This window comes from Anomaloglossus baeobatrachus, chromosome 6, assembly GCF_048569485.1.
Source record: "Anomaloglossus baeobatrachus isolate aAnoBae1 chromosome 6, aAnoBae1.hap1, whole genome shotgun sequence".
NCBI lineage: Eukaryota > Metazoa > Chordata > Amphibia > Anura > Aromobatidae > Anomaloglossus > Anomaloglossus baeobatrachus.
In genome coordinates this window covers 99,660,387-99,675,585 of record NC_134358.1, presented here as the reverse complement: position 1 = coordinate 99,675,585, position 15,199 = coordinate 99,660,387, and the positions used below count along the sequence as shown (strand labels likewise).

The window sequence follows — 15,199 nt, the reverse complement described above, 5'->3', positions numbered from 1 at the left end:
CGGCATCTTACTGCCATCTTATGCCATTAAGCCCTGCTGCCCATTTAAAAAAATATGTATGGCGAGGCGTGGGAAGGGGTTAATTAAAAAAACAAAAACAGAATCAAATTGATTTTAATATGATAGTTTGGTTTCTGTGCAGTTTGCATTTTGTCGGCAGCTCATGCCCTGATTACATGAGTCAATGTGCTGCCGACAATAAGTATTTGAAGGTGCCATCCAACCAACCACATTTGCACGTTAAAATCCCCTTCCTAACTAGCCATGTATAATATTATTTTCTAAAACCAATGTGTTAAAAAAGGATTTACTATCTCCGTTTTTGTATGCAAATTAGGGCCTTGACTAGTCAAAGAGGTGTTGTTTCTCCAGACTAGTTGGCCCTCTTTCTGTGTTATCACTCCCCTTTGGGTGTAATGACATGATTTTTATGAGCTGGCCTTATCTCAGGTCCTGGAAATCGAGTGCATGCCCACAGCTCATTTCAACAGTGTCAGTACACCTCTCAAGCCGTATGTACGCGTCCCAGTATCAGAGAAGCATGATTGTGAGTGCAGAAGCTGTTTTCCGATCATGTCAGGACGTGCACACCCAGCTTGAGAGGCACACTGACACTGCCAAAAGGAGCTACATGCATGCATGAGATATTCAGCACTGCAGAATATGTTAGCGCTATATAAATAAAAATTATTATTCAGGAGCTAACTATGAAGCCAGCTCATGGATATCATGTCATCATGTCCATAGGGGTGTGATAACATGGAAAGCGGGCTGACTAGTCTGGGGAAACAACTAGTCAAGGCCCTACTTGGCATAATAAAAAAGGTGGTAATAAACACTTTTTTTTAACACATTGATTTAATAGATGTAATAATTTTATACAGGGCTGTTTAGGAAAGAAAGTCTGATTTGCAAATGTGAATGCTGCTTGTTTGGATGGCGTATTGCACAATTTTCCCTTCCGTGCAGTATCTCCTCCTTGGTTCCAGGTGCCACCCAATGGTATTGCAAACACCAGCATGTAAATTCCAGTCATACACACCAGTGGGGAGGTCCAGTGGAGAAAGGGCAGCCCACCTTAGAGTCAGGCAGACTGGGGGGAGGTGACTGGGCAGAAGTCGGCAGGTGGGCAAGGAGAGTAGTAGCTCTCAAGTAGCTCTGAGGGGGAGAGCAGGCTGGGAGAGTTGGAGCTCCCAGGACAGCGAGACAGCAGCCCTCAGAGTGTGAGGGGCTGAGTAGTAGAAGCTCCTGGAAGGTCGGACTAGACTGGAACACACCAAGCAATATCATTGGGAACGGTCACCTGGACGGGCTCCCCTCCTCAGCAGCAGCGGTACTCTAGGACTTTTGGTTTAATTACAGTCTGTGTGTTTACTGGCCTTCCAAAGCAGCACCAGCCTCATCCAGCACCACGACTCCCAACTGTGAGTTCCCTGTTCCCTGCCTTCCAACCCCCTTGCATTTAACGGCACTCTCTTACCATCACCGAGCCTCGGGGCATCCCCCCTACCCGTGGAGGGGTCTAACACCTAGCTGCCCACTCCATCGCCCCTGGGTACTCCCAGCTGCAGCAGTGGTACTCCACCTTACCACAGACCACGGGTGGCATCACGAACTTTAGACGCTATCCCCTGTAAATACCCCCCTTAATTTGAGTGGCCGCACAATCCGGATCCGAGCAGCCCGGCTGCTGGCCCTTGGGTGGCACACCTGCAGCAGACAGGAAGTATCTTGCACTGACCCAGGGGATGCTGGGAAGCAGGGAGAATGTATCTGCCTCTGCAAAAGGGAAAGAAGTGTCTGTTTGTCTCTCTACAAAGAAGAAGGTGCAGTGCTGAAAAGTATAGTATATGTATCCTGACAAAAGTGAAGCTACAGAGATCTGCCAGTTCAGGACAAAGACTGCCAGGAGTGGAGAACAGCTCAGGATGATTCAAAAGCAAACTCTGTGCAGCAAAAGGATAGAGAAGAGTGGACCAGCACAGGATTCACCCTTCCCCTTGACCTTACTACAATGATAAGGTACAGTATTCTGCTCTGTGTACATCACTGTGTAAGGAGAAAGACTCTGTGTATGGAGAGAAGATAATCTGTGAACAAACTGTTATGTAAGTTATTCTGGAAGCCTTGTATGAATAATATTAAAGCCTTCTATCTAGTGGAACAGTGTTATAGCTCTTTGCCTTCTGGAAAACATTACATCATCTCATGTATGGAAGATGCTAGTTAAGTGTGCTCTGATTTAATCCTCCAAATTTCCAAAGAACTCATGTTTACTTTGCCCAGCCTTCCCCTATACAGAGTGGCGGACATAAAACATGACACATTCCCTTTAAGGCCAGAAATGAACCAATAAGCTAAATAAGAAACATTTTGTTGGATCCCTAGCTTATACAAAGATGGTCAGAAATGATTATTCGTGCAAATCCTCATTCAACTGATTATTAGTGATGAGCGAGTATGTTTGTCACTACTCGGTACTCGCACGAGTATCACTGTACTCGGGCTACTCGGCGGGTACCGAGTAATTTCGCGATACTCGTGCTGTACTCGTGGTCTTCATCCCTGCATGTTGGCGCTCTTTTGAGAGCCAGCTCTCATGCAGGGATTGGCTGGCAGACCACTGCAATGCCACAGCCCTGTTAGTTGTGGAATTGCAGTGATTGGCCGGCCTGCACAGCGTGACCGAGCCTTTATACCGGCGGGCGCGCTGTGCTCTGCACACAGCCATCTCATATTCCCTGCTTTCCCCGCCCACAGGCGCCTATGATTGGTTGCAGTGAGACACGCCCCCACGCTGAGTGACAGGTGTCTCACTGCACCCAATCACAGCAGCCGGTGGGCGTGTCTATACTGTGCAGTAAAATAAATAAATAAATAATTTTAATTATTGGTCCCCCCAATTTTAATACCAGACAGATAAAGCCATACAGCTGAAGGCTGGTATTCTCAGGATGGGGAGCCCCACGTTATGGGGAGCCCCCCAGCCTAACAATATCAGTCAGCAGCCGCCCAGAATTGCCGCATACATTATATGCGACAGTTCTGGGACTGTACCCGGCTCTTCCCGATTTACCCTAGTGCGTTGGCAAATCAGGGTAATAAGGAGTTAATGGCAGCCCATAGCTGCCAATAAGTCCTAGATTAATCATGTCAGGCGTCTCCCCGAGAAACCTTCCATGATTAATCTGTAAATTACAGTTAAAAAACACACACACCCGAAAAATCCTTTATTACAAATAAAAAACAATAACAAAGTCCCTCATCACCAATTTATTAACCTCGACAAAGCCCTCCATGTCCGGCGTAATCCACGGACCTCCAGCGTCGCGTCCAGCTCTGCTGCATGCAGGTGACAGGAGCTGCAGAATACACCGCCGCTCCTGTCAGCTTGACACAGCAACTGAGGTGAGTAGCGCGATCAGCTGCTGTCAGTCAGGTAACTCACGGCCACCGCTGGATCCAGCGGTGGCCGCGATTAACCTCAGTGACAGCTCAGCTGATCGCTATACTCACCTCAGTTGCTGCGTGGAGCTGACCGGAGTGGCGGTGAGTAGCGCGATCAGCTGAGCTGTCACTGAGGTTACCCGCGGCCACCGCTGCATCCACCGCTGGATCCAGGTAACCTCAGTGACAGCTCAGCTGATCGCGATACTCACCTCAGTTGCTGTGTGGAGCTGACCGGTGCGGCGGTGAGTAGCGCGATCAGCTGAGCTGTCACTGAGGTTACCCGTGGCCACCGCTGCATCCACCGCTGGATCCAGGTAACCTCAGTGACAGCTCAGCTGATCGCGCGGCTGTCTTCAGTTGCTGTGTGAAGCTGTCAGGAGCGGCGGTGTATTCTGCAGCTCCTGTTACCTTCATGCAGCACAGCTGGATGCGACGCTGGAGGACTGTGGATTACGCCGGACATGGAGGGTTTGTCGGGGTTAATAAATTGGTGATTAGGGACTTTGTTAGTGTTTTTTATTTCTAATAAATGATTTTTTGGGTGTGTGTGTTTTTTAACTGTAATTTACAGATTAATCATGGAAGGAATCTCGGGGAGACGCCTGACATGATTAATCTAGGACTTATTGGCAGCTATGGGCTGCCATTAACTCCTTATTACCCCGATTTGCCAACGCACTAGGGTAAATCGGGAAGAGCCGGGTACTGTCCCAGAACTGTCGCATCTAATGTATGCGGCAATTCTGGGCGGCTGCTGACTGATATTGTTAGGCTGGGGAGCTCCCCATAACGTGGAGCTCCCCATCCTGAGAATACCAGCCTTCAGCCGTATGGCTTTATCTGGCTGGTATTAAAATTGGGGGGACCGCACGCCGGTTTTTTTAATTATTTAATTATTTATTTCACTGCACAGTATAGACACGCTCACCGGCTGCTGTGATTGGGTGCAGTGAGACACCTGTCACTCAGCGTGGGGGGCGTGTCTCACTGCAACCAATCATAAGCGCCGAAAAGCAGGAAAGCAGGGAATACGAGATTGTTTAATGAGCGGCCGGCTTTTTCAAAAGAGGAAAAGCCGCCGGAGTTTAGTGAACAGCTGTGCAGCGTCGCGGCAGTGATCGGGGAACGGTAAGTAAGAGAGAGGGGGGAGACTGACCGACAGACTGTGAGAGGGGGACAGACAAGACAGAGAGAGACAGACAGAGCGAGACCGACCGACGGGAGATAGAATGAAAAAAAAATGACCGACATCACTAGTAAAAAGCAGAAAACGTGCGTTTTGGACATCGGAGTGCCACACAATGTTTTTACGTAAAATCTTTCATGTAATAATCTCAAAAAGTAACATACACCAGCTCTATCTCACTATTGGGTATGTGCCCTAAACATTTCCGCCATGAAAATTCATTTTGGTGTCATTTTGGAAGGTTTTCTGGTGAGTCCGTAAAAATGGCGTAAAACTCAGACAAAATTGTTCACAGCTGTGACTTTTGGATGATAAATGCTTCAAGGGGTCTTCCCCATGCTGTTGCCATGTCATTTGAGCACTTTTCTGAGACTTTTGTGACATTTTTAGGGTTTCTACATGCTGCCGGGGGTCATTTCAGAAAAATACTCTGGTCTCCCATAGGATAACATTGGGTTCGGTGCTCAGGCCGAGTACACGAGTATCTTGGGATGCTCAGCCCGAGCCTCGAGCACCAGAGCTTTTTGGTACTCGCTCATCACTACTGATTATAACTCCATTTAAATGGAACTTTAGTTCTTCATACACTTGATACATTGTTGCTTACTCAACTTGTTCCTTCCTATTCCATGTCTATATCAGAAACATGTATATTAATCTGAGTGTGCATATTTTTAAAAGGAATCTCTCAGTATGAGTACTCTTCTTAGCCATCTTCATGGGCATGAAGGTTCTAGAAAGTTGAATAAAATGGCAACTGGTGGTGTTTGATATGATAGATCTCTCTCCAGTACCCAACTGGAGTAACATTTGTGGTGAGGCACATATGGAGGTGAATACCACCGGTTGCATTAGGAGGCATCTGCTTTACTCCAGCATGCCTCCTCAATACTGTTATGAAAAGCGTCAAACTTGATTAATTGGAGCCAATGTCGTTACTTCATCTTATCTACTTTAGTATGCAGTAGTAACACATGCTTTCTGACACTTTTTACTAGACTTACGAGTATATATACTCTTGTTTCAATTATTTTGCTCATGTGTACTCTTCTATTGTCATCAGCACGGTCCACTCTTTTTCACTTCCACATAGTTTTAAAGGGCGTCTGTCCACAGGTATTTGCTATATAATCTGACAGTCACATAACATAGGGCAAGAAAGCCTGATCTCTCAGAGATGTATCACTTACTAGGATGCTTGGTCTAGATTTCATAGAATACAGTGATACCTCGGTTTTAGTTGACATTGGTTATCGTTGGTTTCGATTTTTGTTGATATTTTCAACTAAAAATTTGTCTAAGTTTTCTTTGTTGCCTCGGTTTTTGTTTGTTTTTTTCTGCATGCCCACGTGACTACTCTGCTAATTTTGCAACAAAAAAGGGTGATCCATGCATTTTCCTGCTGTGTGTGGTGTTCTGAGTATCGCCCCGCTCGTCAGTTTCAAAATATATGTAATAAATGTAAGATACAATGTATTTATTCTTTACATTAGCGTTTTATATTCATTTTATATTAATTTTATATTAATTTCTTGCTGTTTTCAGTATTAATCACTATCGTTATTCTCTATAAAGTGTGTTTTTTGTATGTATCTAAAGAGTGTCTAAAACAAATTCATTTGATTTACATTGATTCCTATGGAAATAATTGCTTCGGTTTTCATTGATTGTATTCAGACGGATTATAACGAAAACCGAGGTATCACTGTACCTGTTTTGTCTGATGTAAACATGGCGCCCCTGAGGCTTCCGTCGCCACAGAGGTACTGCACCTCAGCCAGAGGTGTAGTATCTCATCCTGGGTAAAAAGGGGGTCATCTACCGGTTCACAAACAAAACCTGCACACACCAATTGTTAGGTCACACACCGGGTCAGGGTTTAAGGCAGCTACTCCATTAATACTAAGAAGCAGCGACCAGTATATCTGGTTATGGAGCCTTAAGTCCCACTCACTGTCCTAGAGGGCTGGAGCCTAGCAGATGGAGTGTGGGAGGAGTCAGTGGGGTAGTTGAAGAACCGGTTAGAACCAGCCAGGTCTGGTCTGAGTGAGTTGTCAGCCAGAGAGAAGTGACAGTTGACAGGAGTTCAGTCAGTCAGGAGTGGACAGGAGTTGAGTCAGAAGGAGTAAGAGGCTGTGGCTCATGGTGAAGACCCTGGGGTCTTGCTAGGCCCAGGTGACACAGAGAGAAGGGGTTCCAGAGTGCCACAGATGTGCGAGAGGCCTCCGTGGGCTTGTTCCACCAAAAACACCGGGGTGGAGGAATCTGGCTGCAATAACAGGGATGGTCCCCAGGCAAAAGGAAGAGAGACATTTATTTTAGCAATCCGACGGCCAGGGTGATTGCTGTAGACAACAAAGGCCACAACCTGTCACCCATTCTCTGCAAGGGAGGCTTCAAAATTACCACGGTCAGCCACCCTTTAGACAGGGCTCGGTGGCGGAGGTGCAGGACAGTTCAGCGAAGGTCTGCGCTAAGAGACGGCAAGGAAAGACACATTGAGGGGTGCACCGATACTAACCCTTGACCTGTTCAGGATCGGCGGAGGCCCACAACAATGAATCCTAGCACACTGGTCAGCTGCAGTTTTGGAACAGACTGTGAGTAAAACATCTTGACTGCAAAGCCTCGTGCCATCTGCTTCTTCCTGCGCCCCATCCACATACATTTCCATCAGAGACTTTCCTAACGGTCGCCCTCGGGTACTAGCTCCACCTGTGGGGAGCAGAAACACCTCAGGTGCCACAACACCAGCCCCGGGAGTCCCGCAAAAACCACAGGTGGCATCGCGAACATTATTTAATATTAAATGCAACTCCCATCATCATTCATCTCTCCTTCATTTATTAAAAGACACCGCCAGGGTCACAGAGCAGGACCACCGCCACCGCTGACATGCCAGGACTAGTCCGGCCCAGTTCCGAGTGCCCCTGGCCCTGGGGCGGGTGTGTCATAAATGTATCAGATGTAATATTTCTGCTCTGTGTATGACCACACCCATATCTCTGACTGACAGCTTCCTATGTACACTGTGCATTATGAGCAAGCTGCTAATCAGTGGAGGGGTGGGGTTACACAGAATAGCTGGTCTGCTCTGCATATAACATACAGACTGCTGAGACCCCACCACCGCATCAATCTCCCATGCCCGAACAAAACACACAACCCCGGAAATAAGAGGGATTATATAGGGGAACCAGTAATAAGGAAAACAGTGGGATTGGACAAATAAAAAGGGGGAAGGGTTCGGGCACAGGAAAGGGATTTTAACCCCTTACATACCGGGCTCAGCAGTCAGGGTGCATTTAGTTCAGCCCCACTGACATGCCCTACAGTATAGTCTGGCAGTGTTAATCTCCTGCTAATTGAACACTCATTGTATTGAAACTACAACTCACAGACTATTAAGTGACACATCCCTGAAATCAGTGTCTCGTGCCCTATGTTATACTACTCTCAGACTAAATAGCAAAAACCGATTCCCTTCAATGGTGTATCAATTAGCAATTTTTGATTTGTGCGTTTCTTGTTCATAATTTATAACATATTTGCTGTGTTTCCCTCATTGTCACTTCTCCCGAGCTTTGTACAGCCTTTTCCATTAGAGTGACTCACTTATTATACATTTAATATGCCAATAGTGCAATTCAATAAATATTTCATTTTATCTTTAAATTTTGACTATTTAAGTACAGTGGAACCTTGCTTAACGAGTAACCCACTTAACGAGAATTTCACTTAACAAGCAAAGCTTTCTGTAAATTTGTAACCCGGTTTACGAGAAAGCTTTGCTGGATGAGCAAAATCCTCACCGCACACACTTCCGGTTTCGTACGTCCACCGCGCTCTAACCCGCACTTGCAGTCCACACAAACACACACATGTACGCACAAACACACACAAACACGCACACACACACATACAGTATTATGCTTACCTTACCTTCCATTCCATCGCCGGGCTCATGGTTCTTGTAGTTCCCGGGTACATCGCGACGTCCTCGCTGCGAACTACAAGTACCATGAGGCCGGCGGTGGAACGGAAGGTAAGGTGAGCAGATAATATGTGTACCTTCCGTTTCATCGCCGGTCTCCTGGGTCCTGTAGTGCGCTGCTCCGCTCTGCTCCACTCCAGGCATCGGCATCCACAGCAACGAAGCAGGAACTTCCTGGTTCCTGTCACCTCTACTCAAAGGCAGCGCGCTGGCCAATCAGAGGCAACCGGCTCTGCCTTTGACGTCAGCGCTCTGGCAGAGGAAGTTCTGTCCTCGTTGTTATGGTTACCCGATACACAGCCTGCACCAGAGAACAGCAAGTCCCAGGAGACCGGCGATGGAACAGAAAATAAGGTGAGCATATATGTGCGTGTGCATGCAGGATGGGACATTTAACAAGTTGTGGAACGAATTGTCTGCATTGCAATGATTTCCTATGGGAAATCTTGCTCTGCTGAATGAGTAACTTGATTAATAAGCACAGTCCCAGAACGGATTGTTCTCGTTAAGCAAGGTTCCACTGTACTTTTTTTTCTAGGATTATATAGTTAAAAATACAAGATGGTGCTGTTGCTTTCTAGTAAGTATTTTATCTCCACCCGCAGCTGGGTTTACAGCTACACTGCTCACTATTTCTGTATTTCACCTTCTTGCTGTTGCTTCTGAATATGTGCAACAGAGATACAAAAAAAGCAGAAATCTATCATGTTTGTGAACACTGTGTATGTGAAATATTATAGCAGCTACTATCTTACAGATAGCTGAAAATGACAGAGCCTGCAGAGATGACAACTGATGAAAACGCAAAATACAAGTGGCTAGAAAATGAATGTTATTCCTCATGTATATCTCGCAGGCGGGGAGGACGCCGTTGCCACGCTCGCTAACGCTTGGGTCCGGCACTGCTGCGGCTGCTGCTGCTCGGTGGCTCGAGCGGTGGGCCGGATCCGGGGACTCGAGCGGCGCTCCTCGCCCGTGAGTGAAAGGGGTGGTTGGTTTGGGGGATTTAGTCCGTGATGCCACCCACGGGTTGTGGTGAAGATAGGCAACACCGCTGCTGGTGACGGGGATCCCGGGAGCGATGGTAGGGAGCAGCTGGGATGTTGTTTTCCCCCTTCGTGGGTAGGGGTCAGTGGTCCCGGGGCCCGGTGGTGTGACGGGGAGGCTGGGTTGGTGAGGTGCAGGGTTGCAGGGACAGCGCGGCGCGGTGCCGGATGGCACGGGTGTACTCACTCAGTAAGAGATGCACAAAGTCCTTGGTAAACCAAACGGCTGGATGGACGGGTCCCGCAGTCGGCTGCAGTGTCTCTCCCCGGACAGGTGATGGCGGCTGTCTTTCCCTGCACCTTTGTGTACTTTTTTGACTACGGTGGATCCCCAACAGTAGTCCGCTCCCCAGTATATGGATGCCGGAGGAGCCCGTTTGCCCGCAGGCACTGGCCCTTGGGTCTCTAGCCTTAGACGGTAGCTGTATACCCTCACGGTGTGGGTGGTTGCCTTCTAACGGGTCTTTGGCTGTTAGGAAAACCCTGGGGTTCCTATCACACTCGGATTTGACTGTTGACGGCGACTCCAAGCCTAGTTGGGGTCCGATGGACCTGCCTGTGTGTGCTGGCTTCACTTCGCTCCCCGGTCGGTACCGGCGGGCCAACGCCCGACCCCGGTCCTACGGTTCCGCGTCGATTCACCACTCCTGCAGACGGCCACCACCATCTGCCAACCTTGTTGACAGTGCCTGGGCCCCGAACCCAGACACTCTTCACTTCAACCTCCTCCACTGAACTCCTGATCTCAACTCTTCCACTCCTAAAACTGAACTGTCACTTTTCCCGCCTCCAGGCCTGTGAACTCCTTGGTGGGTGGGACCAACCGCTTGACTCTGCCCCACCTGGTGTGGACATCAGACCCCCAGAGGGAGGCAACAAGGATTTTATGTTTGGCTAATGTTACTGTCTGGTGGGGGTGTATGAGTGTTACCTGTGACGACCTGGCTAGTCCAGGGCGCCACATATATATGACAATTTCTTCTGAACAGTTATCGGAAATGATTTAAGAGTGATCATGTGGTTTTGGAGGGTTTTATGACATGATAATTTTAACCCTACAAATCTTGGAAGACCACAATGAAGCATTGTAGTGGCAATTTATTAAGAATGGAGTTGTACACAACATTCTTAACTAAGTGGAATAGTGACACGATGCAACAAATTCATTAGGAGACGCATGCCACCTGATGAATTTGGTGCAACTTCTTAGTGGTGTTTGCTTCCAGATGTCACATCAGAAATACTACTCCAGCCAGGTACTGAAGTAACAGTGCTGGCATAAGTAATATTAGAATGGCACGGGGCAGTTGTCGTGGGTGAGGTGTAGCTTCCTGACTCCCTGGCATGCTACATGAAAGATTTGATCCTGGCTGGGTGTGTTGACTTGTGTAGTGTGGGCCGTTTGCCCATTCAGGCTACATGTTTCCAATTGCTTCGACTGGCCATGACCAGATGACATCTGGTTCCAACAAGGAGACCACCAGTTCAGTTCAAAACTTTACTTAACAGTTCCTCAACAACTTTATACATGAGATAATGGGAACACAACTTCTAGTTCATTTCAGCAATACAGAGCATGTTCAGACACACTACACTTTCAGTTTCATCTGGATTGTTCCTGTTTATTCTAACACAATCCAGCCCAGAATCACAATCCAGTCTGTGACAGTCATTTTCATTTTTACGACAGCATATCTTATTGTTATATAGAGGAGGGGGCAGGGCCATTTCCCAATATGGCCAGTCGAGCCTTGAACTATCAAACGCTTAGGGAGACTCTACCCGGGAAAGTCAACTTTTCACACGTACTATTCCGTCTCGGCCCGTTGCTTTGAGCTGTAAGCTTGGGCACCATTCTGTTGAAAGATCAGTCTCTAGTCTCAACGCAGTCTTACATTCTGTGTCTTTGTCAGTACTTCAACACACGCTACCTGAGATCTTGTCTCTTTTCTCCTTCTCCACAGGTCACCCACTTCATGCAGCCTGGTTGATATTCATACTATATGTCTGCTTTCATCACACCCTGGGTCCTAACTAACATTCTAGAAGTTATCGTTTCTTGCCCTATCAGCTCACCTCTCCCATTGTGGGCTAGTCCCAATACTTAACTCTTTCTTACTCTATAGTCTGGCCGGTAACCACATATAATACTACTATAGAATATACATGGCATCACAATTTACATATCCAAGTATTTATAGAATCATAGAATCATAGAATGGTAGAGTTGGAAGGGACCTCAAGGGCCATTGGGTCCAACCCCGTGTGAGTGCAGGTTTTCCTAAATCATCCCAGTTATATGTTTATCCAGTTTACACTTGAAGATTTCCATTGATGGAGAGCTCACCACCTCCCGTGGTAGCCTGTTCCACTTTATGACTGCCCTCACTGTCAGAAAGTTTTTCCTAATGTCTAATATGAATCTCCTTCCTTTAGGTTTCATCCCATTGCTTCTTGTACTTCATTGTGCTAATGAGAATAGGGTGGTTCACTCTGCACTATGACTACCTTTCAGATATTTGTAGACCGCTATTAAGTCTCCTCTCAGCCTTCTCTTTTACAAAGACACAATTCACATGACCAGGACATCGCATTAACGCCATTGGTGTCTTCAGGGAAGGAGACGCAACAGCAACCAGTCCTTCTCCTTACATAATAGCATAACTTTTGATGAATTGGACAGCCAGGAAGAAGTGACTGAAGCTAGTGTGAAAATGCCAAAAGTTGCAAAATATACAGTATATGTACGACTTTGCATTGCGCAAAAATGTGCGACATTTCAAAGCGTTTTACTCCAGAAATCTGGTGTGAGCACTTTGATGAATTAGCACCGAAGAATCTGCTATGATTACAGCTCCCCGTTAAAGGTTGTTGACAAGGAATAATACATTTACTGCAAATTGCATGAAAGTACAATTCTAAGTACCGCCAACTTAATGTTGTTTTCGCCTTCCATTAAATTAATAGAGATACTTTCTGCTTTTTCAACATAACCTTCATTATTGATGTTTTTGATGGGAAAAATAAAGATAAACCACACACCAGACACATGCGACAAGGAAGATTTCACCTTGCAGGAAATAAAAGCTCATTATTACACTTGTCAACCAGAGATGAAGCTGAACCTTTGCGCTGTCTCTTCAGACTATGGGGAAAACCCAATGACAGGGGAATAAAAACAATTGTAAATACTTAACAAGACTGACGACTAATAAGCATATTTAGTCCTGGCCCTGCCAAAAATGGCAATATCTAAATAGTGGGTCACATAAAATTGTCATTTTATCTATAAAAATCCAGGATATCCACATATAATATGAAAACATGTTCCTACATCAAAATGGGTTTCTTTCTACAGTGTGCTTGGGAGTTTTAGAAATCCCATTCAGACACTGTATATGAAGATGGCATTTGCTGCAGGAATTGAAGTTGCAGAAATCTGCAATGTGAACATGCCATAGGGTCACAAATTATCACACAGTGACATCCGGGGTTCCGCCAGGTACACGGGAACCCCCAGCGAGTGCCGCACCACACAGGGTACACGTTACAACGGTGGGCCCTGGTGCTAGAGAAAGGGGGAGCAAAGTCACCTCCTAAACTCACCTGAGGCTGAACCCCACACTCCCTAAAGTCCATATAAGGGTTCTTTCACCCCATCGTACCTATCCCTGTCTTTCCCTGGGCTCAGCCCTATATAGTGCGTAGGGCAGCGGGAGCACTAGCCCCGCTCTAGACTAAAGACACAGAGAGGATAGACAGACATGGGTAAAATAAATGGCAATCATACAAAGCACTCCAAACAACAAAAGGTAATAATGAGGAACAGACCAGAGGGTAAAAAACAAACAGGGTAAAAGAAGGAAAAACAACACAGCTTTCACATAACAAACGTTCTCTGAATGGCTTCCTGGTTTTCAGCTCACAGGTTCCCTCTAGAGGCAGTATAGCAGAAACTATCACCAGCAATTTACCTGGAATACCACTTTGTCTTGCATAAGTAATCAACAATGTTTCATCTGCTTTTTGTGGTGTAAAAGAAGACAGATGACCTCCAGATGTAGCTAATAATCATGAAGGCATAACCACCTGTCCGAGGAGTATCACTGATGCTGAAATTATGTATCCAGTGAACCGTGAAACTCATGTACTGCCATAGTTGCTGCTCCAGGTATCTATACTGCAGTGCACTTTAGAGTTCAAATCACAAGTCCAAAGAGTGGCCTAGGTTTTCTTTCACTTGAAATCAGGGACCAGGCACATTTTTTTGCAAGAAATAATAGCAGGTAAGGTTCTTCTAGGGAGACTGAGCGCATGCCATCATTTCTCAAAAGGCAGCACAATCTGTCGCAGCCCGGCACCGTACCTGTTTCTCAACTGAGTTTCTCGGATAGTCCCTCTGCTAAGCTCTCCTCTCTCAGGCGACCAAACTTCTCCTATTCCCGCCCCAAATTCTTTTCTCACTCTTTCTCTGCTTCCCACACTTTTTGGGCAGGGTTAGTCCAACTGCACTGTACAGAGGGGAGCGCTGACTCTGCCAGCAAGTCCATACAACATAAAACACAGGGGAGCACTGTCACTTAAAGCGTGCTTGATCATTTGTAGGGGTGACACCCTTACACATGCAGTTTGACTATAAGTATAATGTTTAATTTGTTTATAAACTTTATTAGCAAACTTAATATTTAAAATTAGTTTACAATTTTGTCACTCTTGACAAAAAAGCTTAACATTATAAATAAATAGGCCACTATATAAATATATGCAGACATTCAGTAGTGGGTATACCCTGACTCTAAAAGTCCTGACCCGTGAGGGTTCAAAGGTACCCGAGTGCCGGGCTTGGGCCGTAGTTCTCAGGGAATTCCGGATACTCGGGTAATAAAAAAATGAAGGAAAAATAAAGTAGAAGAAATAAAGCAAGCGTGCTGTACTTACCGAGTCTCTGGTGCGGCTGTAACTGCTTTCAGGTCCAGCCATTCTACTTCCAGGGCTGCACATTATCCTTCATGCATATGCACTGCTTCCCCCACCCATCGGCATCTTTGATTGATTGCAGTCAGACAGCACCCCCACGCTGAGTGACAGCTTGTCTGATGCTTCCAATCACAGACCCTGTCTGCATGTCTATGTTGTGCAGTAAAAATAAAGAAATGGCGTAGGGTCCCCCGCTGTTATGATACCCAACACAGATAAGGCACACGGCTACAGGATGCTGCCCCCAGCCCTGCTCTTATCTTGGCTATGCATCAAAATAAGAGGAACCGCATGCGACTATTTAAATAAATAATCAAAAAAACTGGCATGTGGTCCCCCCTTGATACCCAGCTAAGATGAAGCCCAACAGTTTGGGGCTGGTATTCTCAGGCTGGGGAGACCCTTGTCATCCTGTAGGCGTGTCTCAGTGGAATGCAAATGCATTTCACTGAATTCTAGCGTGGGGCCTGGGGGCGTCTTGGGCACATGTTTCAAAGGTACGTGGGTTCTGCATAGGTTTATTATTAAGTAGACATACTGGGCCCC

General features: G+C 46.5%; 1 long non-coding RNA gene across 1 annotated transcript in view; it reads right to left on the bottom strand.

The window, feature by feature from the left end:
* LOC142244091 (uncharacterized) overlaps positions 1-14,113 on the bottom strand; it is a 44,796-nt gene extending 30,683 nt beyond the window's left edge. Inside the window, exon 1 of the long non-coding RNA XR_012724435.1 lies at positions 14,043-14,113. This is a non-coding gene — a long non-coding RNA (uncharacterized LOC142244091). The remainder of the gene's footprint in view (positions 1-14,042) is intronic.
* Between the last annotated feature and the right edge of the window lie 1,086 nt (positions 14,114-15,199).